Consider the following 13,321-nt stretch of genomic DNA (forward strand, 5'->3'; position numbering starts at 1 on the left):
TTGGCTTTCATGTCCTGTGCCAGCTTTGGAGAAGGCTTTGGTGAGGACCGTGGTTGCGGTCCCCAAACTTTCCAACGTGACGGCATTTCTTTCCTCCCCCAGAAGCTGTTTGTGAGTGTCCCTGTTTAATAATAATAATAATAATAATAATAATAATAATAATAATAATAATAACAACTTTATTTTTATACCCCGCCTCTATCTCCCCGGAGGGGACTCAGGGCGGCTTACATGGGGCCAAGCCCGAATAAAAACAGTAGCAGTATAAAACACAGCAATAGACAACAACTTGCACAATAAAAAAAAATTAAACATTAGCCAATAAAAAACAAGAACTAATAAAAACATGGATTAAAACTGAGAGATTGTAAAAGTAGACTGGGTAAGGTGCACCATATAAATATTGTAAACACAAGGTGACTGATAAAGTGCTGCAAATTCTGGAAGTGCAAATTGGGATGGGAATAGACCCTGTGTCTATATCGAGTTGACAAAGGTAAAAGGTGCAAACCGGTACAAGAATGGTCACAGATACAGATTGCTTCTGGATTAGAAATCTTTATCTAAAGGCTTGAGTAAAGAGCCAGGTTTTCAAGCTCTTTCCTGTTTACTCCTCCTCGCTCCAATTAGTGCCGTCGTGATGAGCTCTCTCAAGGCGCAAAGACCGCTTGCTTTGACCTGCGCCATTCAAGTGCTTCCCTCCACCCTCCGTGGCCTTGCCTTTCTGCTCCCCTTTGTGTCCTGGGAAGATCTTTCTCGAGATTGGGCCTCCTGGACATGCGATCACAACAACAACAACAACAACACTTCTCCAAAGCGGTATCATTGCCTTGAAAAGAGGCAAGAGACATTTAATTAAGGGAGTGTGTTTCTTTTTAAAAGAGCTCATTAAAACATTCCTTTTTTCTGTTTCGTCTTTCCCTTTTGGGTGATTACGATGAGCGAAGTGGAGTACGGGATTCTTTGTAACTTTGAGGGTTGTTAGTGACCCAAAACAAGACGGAAAACAACACACTGCAGTTGTGCTTTGATTTGCACCGGAAGCCGGAGACTCCCATGTTAATGGGGCACGGACCCATCTCTGGGTTTTAGTCAGAACTCTAAAAGAACTCTCTCGGGTGCCGAACCCATCCTTCAAACAGGCTTTCAGGCTCTGAAATCAAGAACTAGACCGCTTTGCTTGGACATTCCTATGAAAGGAAGACCAAGGTTCATGGGCTGCTAAGGTTCATCTGGCTGCGAGGTTCTGGAAGCGACAGTCCAAAAAGTCCCCTTTCTTTACTGTAGCTTTTCGGTGGACCCAAGTTATATCTTGAGGGTGTTTGCAGCTTCAAGCGGCTTGTTGACGTACGGTGACCCCGTGAGCTTGGTGGCGTTTTAAGGGCAAGGAATAGTCCGAGGCGCTTTTGCAAGCTCCTTCCTCTGAAGGAGAGCCTGCGGCACCTGGTGTTGGTCGGCCTGCCCTCGTCCAAGTCTGAACCAGGTCTGACCCTGCTTAGTTTCCACGACCAGGCAGGATCCGTTGCCTTGAGGGGACTGAGAGCCCTGCTCTCATTAGGGCAAGCACACGACGGGCAAAGCGGAGGAGCGAGCGGCGGAGGCGTTTTCCTCCTCCCTTTGCTCACAGCAGGGGGATTAATTGGCCGGAATCCCAGATGGACGGAAAGAGAAAGCACTTTAACGTAATTAAAGGTATGCAATTTGCTGCCTGGCTGCTGCTGGCTTGGGCCAGGATGCCGTCCAGGCCTGGCACGGCCTCCCTCCTCCCCTCTTTGCCGCAAGGCCGCAGCCTTGAGCAGAACACAAATATCCAAATATACTATAGGAAGGTTCTGGAAACCACCAACAGGTCTCTGGTCCTGGATGCCCCATTGGGTAAAAGCCCAACCGCTTGCAGCTGAGCATTTCTGCTGGCATTATAGGCATCTGTCCCATTGCAGCTGAAGGTGCATCTACACAGTGGAATCATTGCAACCTGACACCACTTTAACTGCCATGGCTCAAGGTCTCTGGGATCCTAGGACCTGTAGTTTTACAAGGTCCTTGACCTTTTCCGCATGCATTTACATTATAGAGTCAATGCGGGTTGATCCCGCGTGCATGCTATGGGATTCTGGGAGTTGTAGTGGGGATGGGCTGTGGCGCTGGTGAACAGCCAGCTGCAATAAATCACTCTGACCAAGAGGTCATGAGTTCAAGGCCAGCCCGTGGTGGAGTGAGCACCCAACAATTAAAAATAAAAAATAGCCCTTGCTCGTTGCTGACCTATCAACCCGAAAGATAGTTGGATCTATCAAGTAGGAAATGAAGGTACCACTTAGAAAGTGGGGGGCTAATTTAACTAATTTATGACTCCATAAAAAATCATCTAGCCGCCATTGGAATGAGGAAGTGCGGTCGCAGTGGATGATGAAGCAGCTGCTCCCCCTGTGGCCGGAATCGAACATCCCCTCAGGAGAAGGTTAAATTGCCTCTGCGTCTGTCTCTGTCTTTGTGTATATGGCATTGAATGTTTGCCTTATATGTATACAATGTGATTCGCCCTGAGTCCCCCTCGGGGTGAGAAAGAAGGGCGGAATATAAATACTGTAAATAAATAAATAAATAAATAAATTATGAGCTCTATGGCTTTCCCAGGGTGCATAATGCAGTTTGACATAGCTTGAACACCAAGGTTCAATTCTATGCAATCCTGAGAGCTGTAGTTTTACAGGGTCTTGAATCTTCTCTGCCGAAAGGTGCTGGTGCCTCACCAAACTACAGCTCTAATGAGCCTTGGAGGTTCAGGTGGTGTCAAACTGCATCAATTTGACAGTGTAGATGCACCCAGAGGAGGCAACCAACCTTGTGAAACTGCAGCTCCCCCCTTTTCATAGCACCGAGTCCAAGTGGTGCTTATCTGCATCCGTTCCACAGCGTGGATGCACCCTGAGACATCTTTAATGGGGAACTGGATTTAATGGAGGAGGCACCGGGGAGGTCTATCTGACAGTAGTGTTTCCATCGATAATATTGAGTCGATATTGGATGAACCTCCTTCTTAATGCCACCAATGACTGGACGACAACACTGAGCCAAGGTGTCTTTTTCCTTGCATTCCTAACAGGGAAGGAAGGGAGGGAGGGAGGGGGGGCGTGCGAAGGGGCCCCGGGTCTCATCCGCATGCACACCTGCCTCCTCGCACTTATTTATTTATGCGCAGCCCCGGCGCAGGCTTCCAGCAAAACCTTTGGTCTGGTTCAGCTTGGCCTCGGGAGCTGTGTTTCCACTGCTGCAAATGCACTTTATGCAAAAACGTCGCTATGATCTTTATTTTTTATTGATCCATGTGGCTTTTAAACCCGACTCTGGCAAATTGCCTTGAGCATTGTAGGGGAAGGTGGGATAAAAAAACCCATCTTGCAATCTATGGATACATATCAGGGCCCGGCGCAAGAGAGCCTTCCGGGACCCTTGGCTGCTCCCTTTCTCTGACAGGTGAAGATCTTTGCTATTCCGACAATCTCCTTCTGATGGGAAAGGGGCTCCGGGTGGGAAAGGCGCACTGGCTTGAAATTAGTGCACTTTTATGCAAGACGGGGGTCTTGATCTTTTCATACCTTGAACCTGGAGAGTTTGCATCTCTGCCTTTCTTGAGCCCACAAGTGAGGATTAAATATGTGATTTTACGTCAAAATCAGGAGATGAAATTAATGAATTAACAATGCCAAAGAAGGGGGTTTATGGAGACAACAACAGGGTTTCAGTTCGGAACATTGATGTGATGTCTTTTCGAAACCTCTGCAGACAGTCATGTCCTTTTTACTAGGAGTGTGTGAAATGGCAGAAATCTGTTCTGTTTTTGTTTTGAATTCCAGGTTTTGGGAAGATTCTGGGAGATTCGGGGGCGGGCTATTTGGATTTGTAATTTGGAACCCTGAGTTCCGCTTTCGTTTCGGTACGATTCGGTCCATTGGTGCCAATGGGGAAAGTTTAAGCTTGTTTCTTTGTCATTTTTATGGCTATCACAATGAAACTTGCCACACTTGTAGGACTTATTAATGACCATAAGCTCCCCAAGTTTCAGAACATCTTGCTCATCCATTGATTTTTGGGAATTTTTAAAAGCTTTTAACAATAACATTTTTAATAATAAAAAAACTACAGCAGGGATTTCTGGGAATTGAAGTCCAAACTAGTGCACGACACAAAAGGGGAGGAAAATGGGCAGAACCAGGCCTCTGATTGGCTGGGAAATGTGATGCAAAAAGTGTGGCTGTGCTTGCCGCTCACCACAGAGAGATTGCTGCAAAACAAACAGTCAGAATATGACGGTGAAAAATAAGTCAATAAATCTTTCCCGGAATTGGAGCTGAAATATTTGAGAGCCCGTTTCTCATTCCGTGAATGCTCTGAAGGGTTCCTTTCGAAATTATTCGAAATCCGAATAAACCAGCAGAATTTCGCATTCCCCTACTTTTTAGCAGAAAAATTAAAGAGGACACTTGATTATTGCCTCACTTGCCTCACAACCTCTGAGGATGCCTGCCATAGATGTGGGCGAAACGTCATGAGAGAATACTTCTGGAACATGGCCACACAGCCTGAAAGACATACAACAACCCTGTGATCCCGGCCATGAAAGCCTTCGACAACACTTGATTATTGCTTTGTTTTGTCTGCGGATGTTTTAGACAGCTCCTGAGGAATAAAACTGGCCCTCAAACCAGTCGAACCCATTGAATCTGAGACCTTGATGTTGCCAAGCATGCGCTCTCCGCTTCCAAAAAAGGAGGGTTTGAACTCTGTGCTCAGCTGCAGAAATGCCCTGAAATGTGCTTGGGCCACATGCATCCTCGCTGCTCCATTTCCTTTCTTCCTTTTGGTTTGCTTTCTCTGCTGGCGATGTGCTGCATTCTCTAAATTATTCATCTCTCTCTCGCGTGGCAGAAAAGAGGAGGACAGGAGCGTGGAGGCCTCACTGTGGAGCCCATGCGCAAGGAGGGCATCCAGACAGTCCCATCTCGAGTCCCTTGGCCGCTGCCGCCTTCTTCTTCTTCTTCTTCTTCTTCTTCTTCTTCTTCTTCTTCTTCTTCTTCTTCTCCTTCTCCTTCTCCTTCTCCTTCTCCTTCTCCTTCTCCTTCTTCATCCTCCTTCCTGTCCTCTCTTGTTTGGCATCAAAGGACTCCTTTGGCTCCAAAGTCTTCCTGACCCAGTTTGGTCGCCCAAGTCCAGGCTGTTGTTTGAACACCTTTGTAATCCCAAATGATCAAAGCGCCTCTCCGATCCACCCACAGGTACAAGAATACACCTGCACATGTACACCTATATATATATCCTGAACAAGGGAGCTAAGAAGAGGTGCTTTGGGGTGAAGAACGGCATAATGAATCCCTCTTGCATGCAGGGCACAATCTCTGGGCTTCATCAGTTTCCCTTAGAGGGGACTTAGGGCATGTCTACACTGCAACACTGATGCACTTTGACACCACTTGAATGGCCATGGAGTTCAATGCCATGGAATTGTGGGGGCTGTTGCTTCACAAGACCATTAACCTTCTCTTCCAAAGAGTGCTGGTCCTTCTCCAAAGTACAAATCCCTGGAGCCATGGCAGTCAAAGTGGTATCAAACTGCATTAATTCTACAGTGTGGATGCACCCTCCGTTGCCTCCTCGATCCCTCCCAGAATCTCATTTTACCAAGAAAACAAAGATCTGTGTTGACTTGGATGATGATGGAAGAGATATCTTCATGAAACAAGAAGGAAGGAATGAGAAAAGGAAGGGAGGAAAGAAGGAAGAAAGGAAGGAAAACATATCAACTTTTCAAAGATTCTCAAGAATTGGTTGTCCAACCATTTTGAACTTTGACTCCAAGGGATTCTGGGAACTGGTGTTCAAATCGCTTAACGAGATGGAAGATGCAAGAAAACTAGGTGAAGACTAAGAGGGAAGAAACCGATGAAACGAAGATAGTGTGCCCTGCTTTAAAAGCAATTTGTTATACTACTTCTCACCCCAAAGCACCTCTTCTTATCTTTGCTGTTCAGAATATATGTGCGTGTGTATTATCATATCTGCGGGTGGATGGGGAAGATGCTTTGATAATTTGAGATTGCAGAAGCATTAGGAGGTTGCACACAACAGCAGGGTTACCAAAGTGGGTCAGGGACAGTTCTGTGCCAGAGGGTTGCTTGGATGGAGAGCCAACAATGTTCTCAATTGGAATGTACAATTATTACTATTAGTAGTAATATTAGTAGTAGTATTATTCATAACCCACTTTTCAGCCATTGCATAGGGAAAAGGAGAGGCAAGGCAAGGAGAGAGCCAAACCGTGAGATCTTCTCTGCAAAGAGGAGGCAGGAGCTGTCCATGGTGCTGAATCTTCTTCTCTGTCTTCCTTGGACAGCTCCATTGAAGTTCAGGCTCAAAACGGATTCACACAAACATATAGATCTTTAACCTGGAGGCATCTGCTACCTCTGCTCCCATTATTTCCAAATCCAAAAGATTTTCCAAACTCAACATTTGTGTCCTGCTCTCTTCTCTCTCTGTCACCAAATCCTGAGCTGTTTGGAGGCTATCAGGTATTGAGATGCTTTGATATCAGTAACATACATTGCAACCATCCAACTCAGGTGCTTTTCCTCAGCAAAAGCAGACGCGTCTCTTTCTTTGTGTGAGTGTGATCTATAAATGTATGATATTTTTTCACCAGCCATATCAGTGCCATGATACAATTCATAAAGAGAGTAATTTCCCAATATTATATATGCCAATTATGCCAATTCTCCTACGCTCCCCTTAGATATAAAAGTCAAGGGATGTATGTATCTTTTTAAAGAAACACATAAGTTCCTACCTGGACAGATATATTAGGGGAGGGGTGACTCATAGAGGGTGATGGGAGTTGTAGTCCATCCATACCTGGAGAGCCGTGTGATTCCCATCCATGATGGATGGGGATCAAAGTCGGTGCACAGATCCTTCATGGTCCAACTTAAAATACTGTTGGGTTTTTTTGGATGGAGGGTGATGGGAGTTGTAGTCCAGTCACATATACAGTAGATTCCTAACTCAGCTTAAGCGGCTGAGGGGGGAAAGGAAAGGGCCTGAGGCTATTAGGAATTGTGGGAGTTGGAGTCCAAAACACCTGGAGGGCCGAAGTTGGCCTATGCCTGGTCTACAGTTTATAAATACACAGAGAGACATAAGAATATATATGTGTTTGTATAGCTCATATCTCTGTCTCTGTCTCTGCTACATCCCATTTTGGCAGAATCAGAGCTGCCCTGGATCTGCCTATCTTCATGAAGCCTTGATGGCGACGAGATCTATTCCTGTTTCCGACACTATTTCTATTCCAGCTCCATATACATGAAACTCTTCTCTTTTTCCTTTCGGGTCTTGCTCCCCGTTTGCAGGAATTTAAAGTGAGATGGAGGAAACGGTGTAAGCAATTTCGCCCCAGGCGCTTTGAATGTATGTGTGTGCAAAAGAGAGAGAGAGAGAGAGAGAGAAAGAGGGAGGCCTTCTCTCTCTGATTATTGGAGAGAAACAGGAGAATCCAAGGCCGGCTCCTGTGTTTCTCCCCCAAGGCACATTTCTGCTGCCTAATTCCATTTGTTGCCATTAGCAGCCTCTGATTCTCCCTTACCTGATGCAGGGAGGAGGAAAACCAACCCATTGGCGTGGGATCAGGTTATACACTTGAGCCTTGTGTTGTTGTTGTTACTGTTGTAGTTGACCTTTGGTCACCCCAAGACCAGCCTATCGTTGGGTGTTCCTTGCAAGATTGGTTTTGAAAGGGAGCTCTAACAGCTTCCACCTCCATTTTGGCAAAGTGTGGATTTGGGGATTCGCAGTCCAAAAAAAAAAAAAAGGGGGGGGGGTATTACGGAGATTGATTTGGACTTCATATAATTCTGGAGATTCAGAAGCTGAACCGCCGAAATCGAACCAGGAAGGACACCTTCCGAAGCCTTACCGGAATGAAATATGAGCCGCCAAATCTTTCAGCTAAATTCAGGAAAGATTAGTTGATTCTTGTTTATTTTTCTTCATTAGTATTTTGACCGTTTGTTTGTTTTGCAATCACAAGCAGCGATCTCTTTGTGGTGGGGGCAATGAGGCCATAGAACCGATTGGAACTGTGGCAAGCGGTGGCTCAATAAGGTGAGGAACCCCGAGGTCTTCTCCTCCATCCTTCCTCTGGATTAGAACCATTGGATGAGGTGGCTCAATAGGGTGAGGAACCCAGAAGTCCACTCTCTTAGCCTTCTTCTGGATTGCAGATGCAGCATGAGGAGGCTCAACAAAGTGAGAAACCCTGAGGTCCACTCCTCCAGCCTTCTTCTGGATTGGAGTTACAGCATGAGGTGGCTCAATAAGGTGAAGAAACCTGAGGTCCTCTCCTCCATCCTTCCTCTGGATTAGAGCCATGGTATGAGGTGGCTTAATAAGATGATGAACCCTAAAGTCTATTCCTCTAGCCATCCTCTGGATTGGAAGTGAATCAATAAGGAGGGGGACCCTGAGGTCCACTTCACCAGCCTTCTTCTGGGTCTTGCTGACTTATGAAGTCCACAATGAAGCCCATTGGAAGCTACCTTCCACCTCAACATTATCTCCCAAGTGTATCACCTGCGGCCAGGTGTTTTCACTCTTTGGGTGAGATATTGTTGGGTTGTGTTAGGTTCCATTGATGCCTGCCCCAAACAATGTCTACATTCACCTGATAGCTGAGGAAGCAGCCCAGAGAAACAACTCTCCTGTATTTTTTCCCTTTTGTAACAATGGTATCCATGACAGGCAGATGGAAGCAGCTTGACTCGACTCCGGAGAGCCAATTAGTCGCAAAACGGGGCCCAGTAATTGCCATTTGATAAGATCCTTCCTGCTGATATTGTTGCGCAGATAAGGAGCCTGCAACCGATCTCTTTTCAAGGCCTGTTCGGCATCCTCTCCAACCGGTGCCAGGTGGAAATAGAGATACATGCTTCGTGTTCAGAAGTGCACCAAAGCGTTGAGCCAAGTGAAAGAATCTGGAAGTATTAGAGGCATCGATTTCACAACTTCCTTCCTGGATAGAGAGCCCTTTCTTGTTTGTGTGTGTCCGTGCTGCACTTGTGTCGCCAATTATTGCACTAATTTTGAAGGTGGAAACAGAGGACGGCGCTGCACCTTGTCCTTGTGCTTTCAGCACATGACTTGAAGACTCCGCCAAGGAGCAAAAGCACCAACTTCTCCCTTATAAGCAGCTTGAAGACCCAAGGCATCCACCTTGACAAAACCATGTCTTCACTATATTTTATCATTTTCATTTCAATGGAAGATGATTTTGTCCCTTCTCATGCAAGGATAATGTTGGCATGGGGCTCACTGAAGGACCAGTCTTAGTTGGAGAAGGACAAGCGATATGAACTGTTCCAAGATGGTCGTTTTTGGGAGGACTCAATGAGGTCCCCTCCTCCAGCCTTCTTCTGGATTGGAACTGTTGCATGAGGTGGCTCAATAGGGTGAGGAACCCTGGAGTCCACTCTCCTAGCCTTCTTCTGGATTGGAGATGCACCATGAGGTGGCTCAGTAAGGTGAGGAAACCTGAGGTCTTCTCCTCCATCCTTCCTCTGGATTAGAGCCATGGTATGAGGTGGCTTACTAAGGTGAGGAACCCTAAGGTCTATTCTTCTAGCCATCTTCTGGGTTGGAAGGGGGGCTTGAGCTGGATCAATAAGGAGAGGGATCCTGAGGGTGTTCCTCTTGCTTCTTCGGCAAAGAGGTTGAGAATGGAGAAGGAGAGACAGAGGGTGCTTCTACAGTATAGAATTAATAGAGTTTGAACCCACTTTAACTCCCATAGTTCATTGCTATGGAATCGTGGGAGTTGTATCTTTGTAGTATCGCTAGCCTCCTCAAAAGAGTGATGATCAAACTACAACTTCCAGAGTTCCATAGCATTGAGCCTTGGCAGTTCAAAGTCACACCAAAGCGTCTTCATTCTTCAGTATGGATGCACACCTTGAGACCCAACTTTGCAGGAAAAGAAGTGGTGAAAGAAAACCAATCCAAGGTGAAACGAAACCGAGGGAAGCCTCGAGGACGTTGGTTCCGTATTGCTTCAGATCTCGGCTTTATGTATTCCGTCGGTGTAGACAGAAGTCGCCGGGGCTCAATCCATCAGCGAGACCAATGATCAAACCACGCAAAGCTGTACAGAAGGAAGCAAGGACTGCCATACTGTTCGGCTCCTTTGCCACGGTTCTGGTGCTTAATGCCTGCCGGTGCCTTAATTACACCATCAATCCCATTAAATAATGCAGTAAGCAAGCGGCATTTAATTAATGCACAGGAAAAAAAGTAAATACATGGAAGTCGGAGTGCAGGCTGCGTCCCTTTAAAGGAGCCGAGGTTGGGAGGGAAGCTTTGGAAGCTCATTTATCTTGCAGCTGTGTGCGAGTGTGAGTGTGTGTGTGTGATGAGGAGGCGGGGAATAGGGGAGACGCCATGGCAACAAAGCGGCTAGGGATGGGGAGCCGGCCCTTCATTGGCTGCGAAGCACCGGTCAGCTTTGGTTGCCAGAGGTGACATCAAACAGGAGTCCCATCCCTGGAGGGTCACTGGCAGGAAAGCAGCGGAGCGAGCAGCGAGCCAGCGAGCGGGTGGAAATTTCCTCTCCAAGTCAACCAGGCCCTGAATTGACATGCCTGGCACCCTTCGGCTCCTAATGGAAATCCTGTTGCAAACCCGACGGAAAACCCCAGAGCAAGAGAGACTTGGCAAAGGCTGGCGCGGCCCTGTCGACACTACAAAAGTTTTGACATTAATCCATATATGTATTTCCCTTGTGCAACGCAAACCACGGGCAGAAATGGTGGTACAGGCCAATGGATATCAGCCTGGGCCAAATTCTCCTCCTTCTTCTTCTCCTCATCCTTTTTCTCTTTCTCCTTCTTCTCCTCCTTCTCAATCTTCTTCTCTTTCGCCTCCTCCTTTTTTCTCTTCCTCTTTTTGTCCTCCCCTCCTCCTTCTTCACCTTTCCTCCTTCTCAATAATAATAATAATAATAATAATAATAATAATAATAATAATAATAATAACCCTAACTGTGATTTTGTGATATGAAATCCAGCATATCTATCTTGTTTGCTGTGTCATACAACATCGTTGTGCCAATAATAATAATAATAATAATAATAATAATAATAATAATAATAATAAGTTTATTTATATCCCGCCTCCATCTCCCCCGAAAGGGACTCGGGGCGGCTTACAGCAAAATCAAAATACAAGCAATGATAAAATATAAAACATCAAAGGACAAAAACAAAAACCAATAAAAAATATACACAATAGGTTAAAAAACACAAAACAGAATTAAAACATCAAATTAAAAACAATGAGGTTGCAATAGTGGATAAGCAAGGTGCACATTATGGGTAACAAATTCATAAATAGATAGAGAGCATTAGAATCATTTAAGGTCACATTAGGTAGGGAGGAGCCCTGAATAATATCAATCAATCAGGAATCAGGGGAAGAGCGACTAGTGCAAAAGGTCGAGGAGCATAATAATTGTGATGGAAAAAGGTGATCTTAACCAAAGGCCTGGGTGAAAAGCCAAGTTTTCAGACTCTTCCGAAATGCCATCAAGGCAATCTCCTCCTCTTCCTCCTCCTTTTCCTTCTTCTCCTTCTCCTTCTTCTCTTTCTCTTCCCTTCCTCACTTTTCACTCTTGTAGTAGCTTTGAGACCAAAGGACAGATGCTCGATTGTGAGGCCAGGAGTTGCAGAATCTATTGGTGCCCGTTATTTTTTTTCCAGGGCTGGATTGCATCTACATTTGATAACCAATCCAGTTTGGTACCATTTTCACCAGCTGAATACCATGGAATTTCAAGTGGGGCCAAACTGCATTGAATCTACAGTGTAGATGCAGCCTTGGTTGCCCAGGTTTCAGCGATGGAGCTCTTTCCAAACCTTCTTCTCAGAGTAAAAGGCAAGCAATTGCATGTATTGACTTCTTGCCATAAGAAATTTTTGCAGTTTTCACTCAAGTCTGAAACAGTCACGAATGGATGAAAGCAGTATTTTCTGTGCACAAAAGATTTCTAATATTTGCACACAAAGCAGAGAGGGGACTAGGAGGGCCTCCAATGGGAGGGAAGTCCAGAATCTCGTCCATGTATGATCATGATTATTATAATGATGATAGCATGAACAAATGTGCAGGTGCATGTACATGTATGATGTGTGATCCACAAAATGTATCCACGCACAACTTCATGCAACCTCGGTATGCAACAATGCACAATGCGCAGTCCAATGCAACTGTGGAAGCCTTGAACTCAACACGGTCTTTTCCATTTGGACAAAAACGTGTTTCCAGTTCTGTAGAAGAATCCACACATTTGGGAGGCACCGACAGTCTCCAATCTGGGTATTTTATGTGAATCCACCTGCAAATGAACCAATGCTCTCTGGGCCCTTTTGTGCATCGCGCAAAATCTGGCAGTTCTAATTGTGTGGCTTCCTGAAATATTTAATTTCAAGAATGTCTCTGGTGTTTTCTCACCTCTGGCAGTAATTAATAGGCATTTTTATTGAATTTAATTGATGTTTGAAGTAAGTTGCTGCGATTGCGAACAAAGCCGCTCCCTCTCCGAACTCCCGGATACGACGCGGGGCTTTATTCTGGGGACGGGCGGCTGGAAAGAGTTTATTATTCCTGTGCAATGTTTTGCCGTTGTGTACAGCTTGTTTGCCGTCAGCCAACAGCCCCGGCAGAACGAGTGAGCATTCAGTGTGAAAAATAGTATTTGGGGTGCCGGGAAACAAAGCCAAATGAGCACGACACGCAACCGGAGCGGTTCTTTCGCTGAATGTTAATGATCCCGGCTCACCGTTCCATGACAAACTCATTCATTCAGGTGCTCTGTTCCCGCGAATCATCTGTCATTGTGAAAAACATGTATGTGTCACCGCTGAAGGAGGAAAACATAGATAAGGTGATGTATTTTTTCGTGGCGCCATCTCCGAAAAGAAATTGGTCATTGTTGGAAGTGGCAGAAAGAGCCCAAACTTGCTCTCCGGAATAATACCCGTTCTCCGGAGCGACACTTCAGAGACAGGAGGTGCTCCCGAGGATTCTGGGTGCCGTCTTCGGCACAACACGCACGGCCGGCTTTCCCGATGCGCAGAGGCTGGAGGAGCTGCCATTTTAATACAAGGTTGCACGCTCAACTGGAAGGAAGACAGCTGGCAACCCAATAGCCATTTCATGAAAATACTCTGCCGTGTCTACACTGCGGAATAAATGCAGTCTGAACCCACTTTAATTGCCA

The sequence above is a fragment of the Anolis carolinensis genome, unplaced genomic scaffold (assembly GCF_035594765.1).
Source record: "Anolis carolinensis isolate JA03-04 unplaced genomic scaffold, rAnoCar3.1.pri scaffold_8, whole genome shotgun sequence".
In the NCBI taxonomy this organism is placed as follows: domain Eukaryota; kingdom Metazoa; phylum Chordata; class Lepidosauria; order Squamata; family Dactyloidae; genus Anolis; species Anolis carolinensis.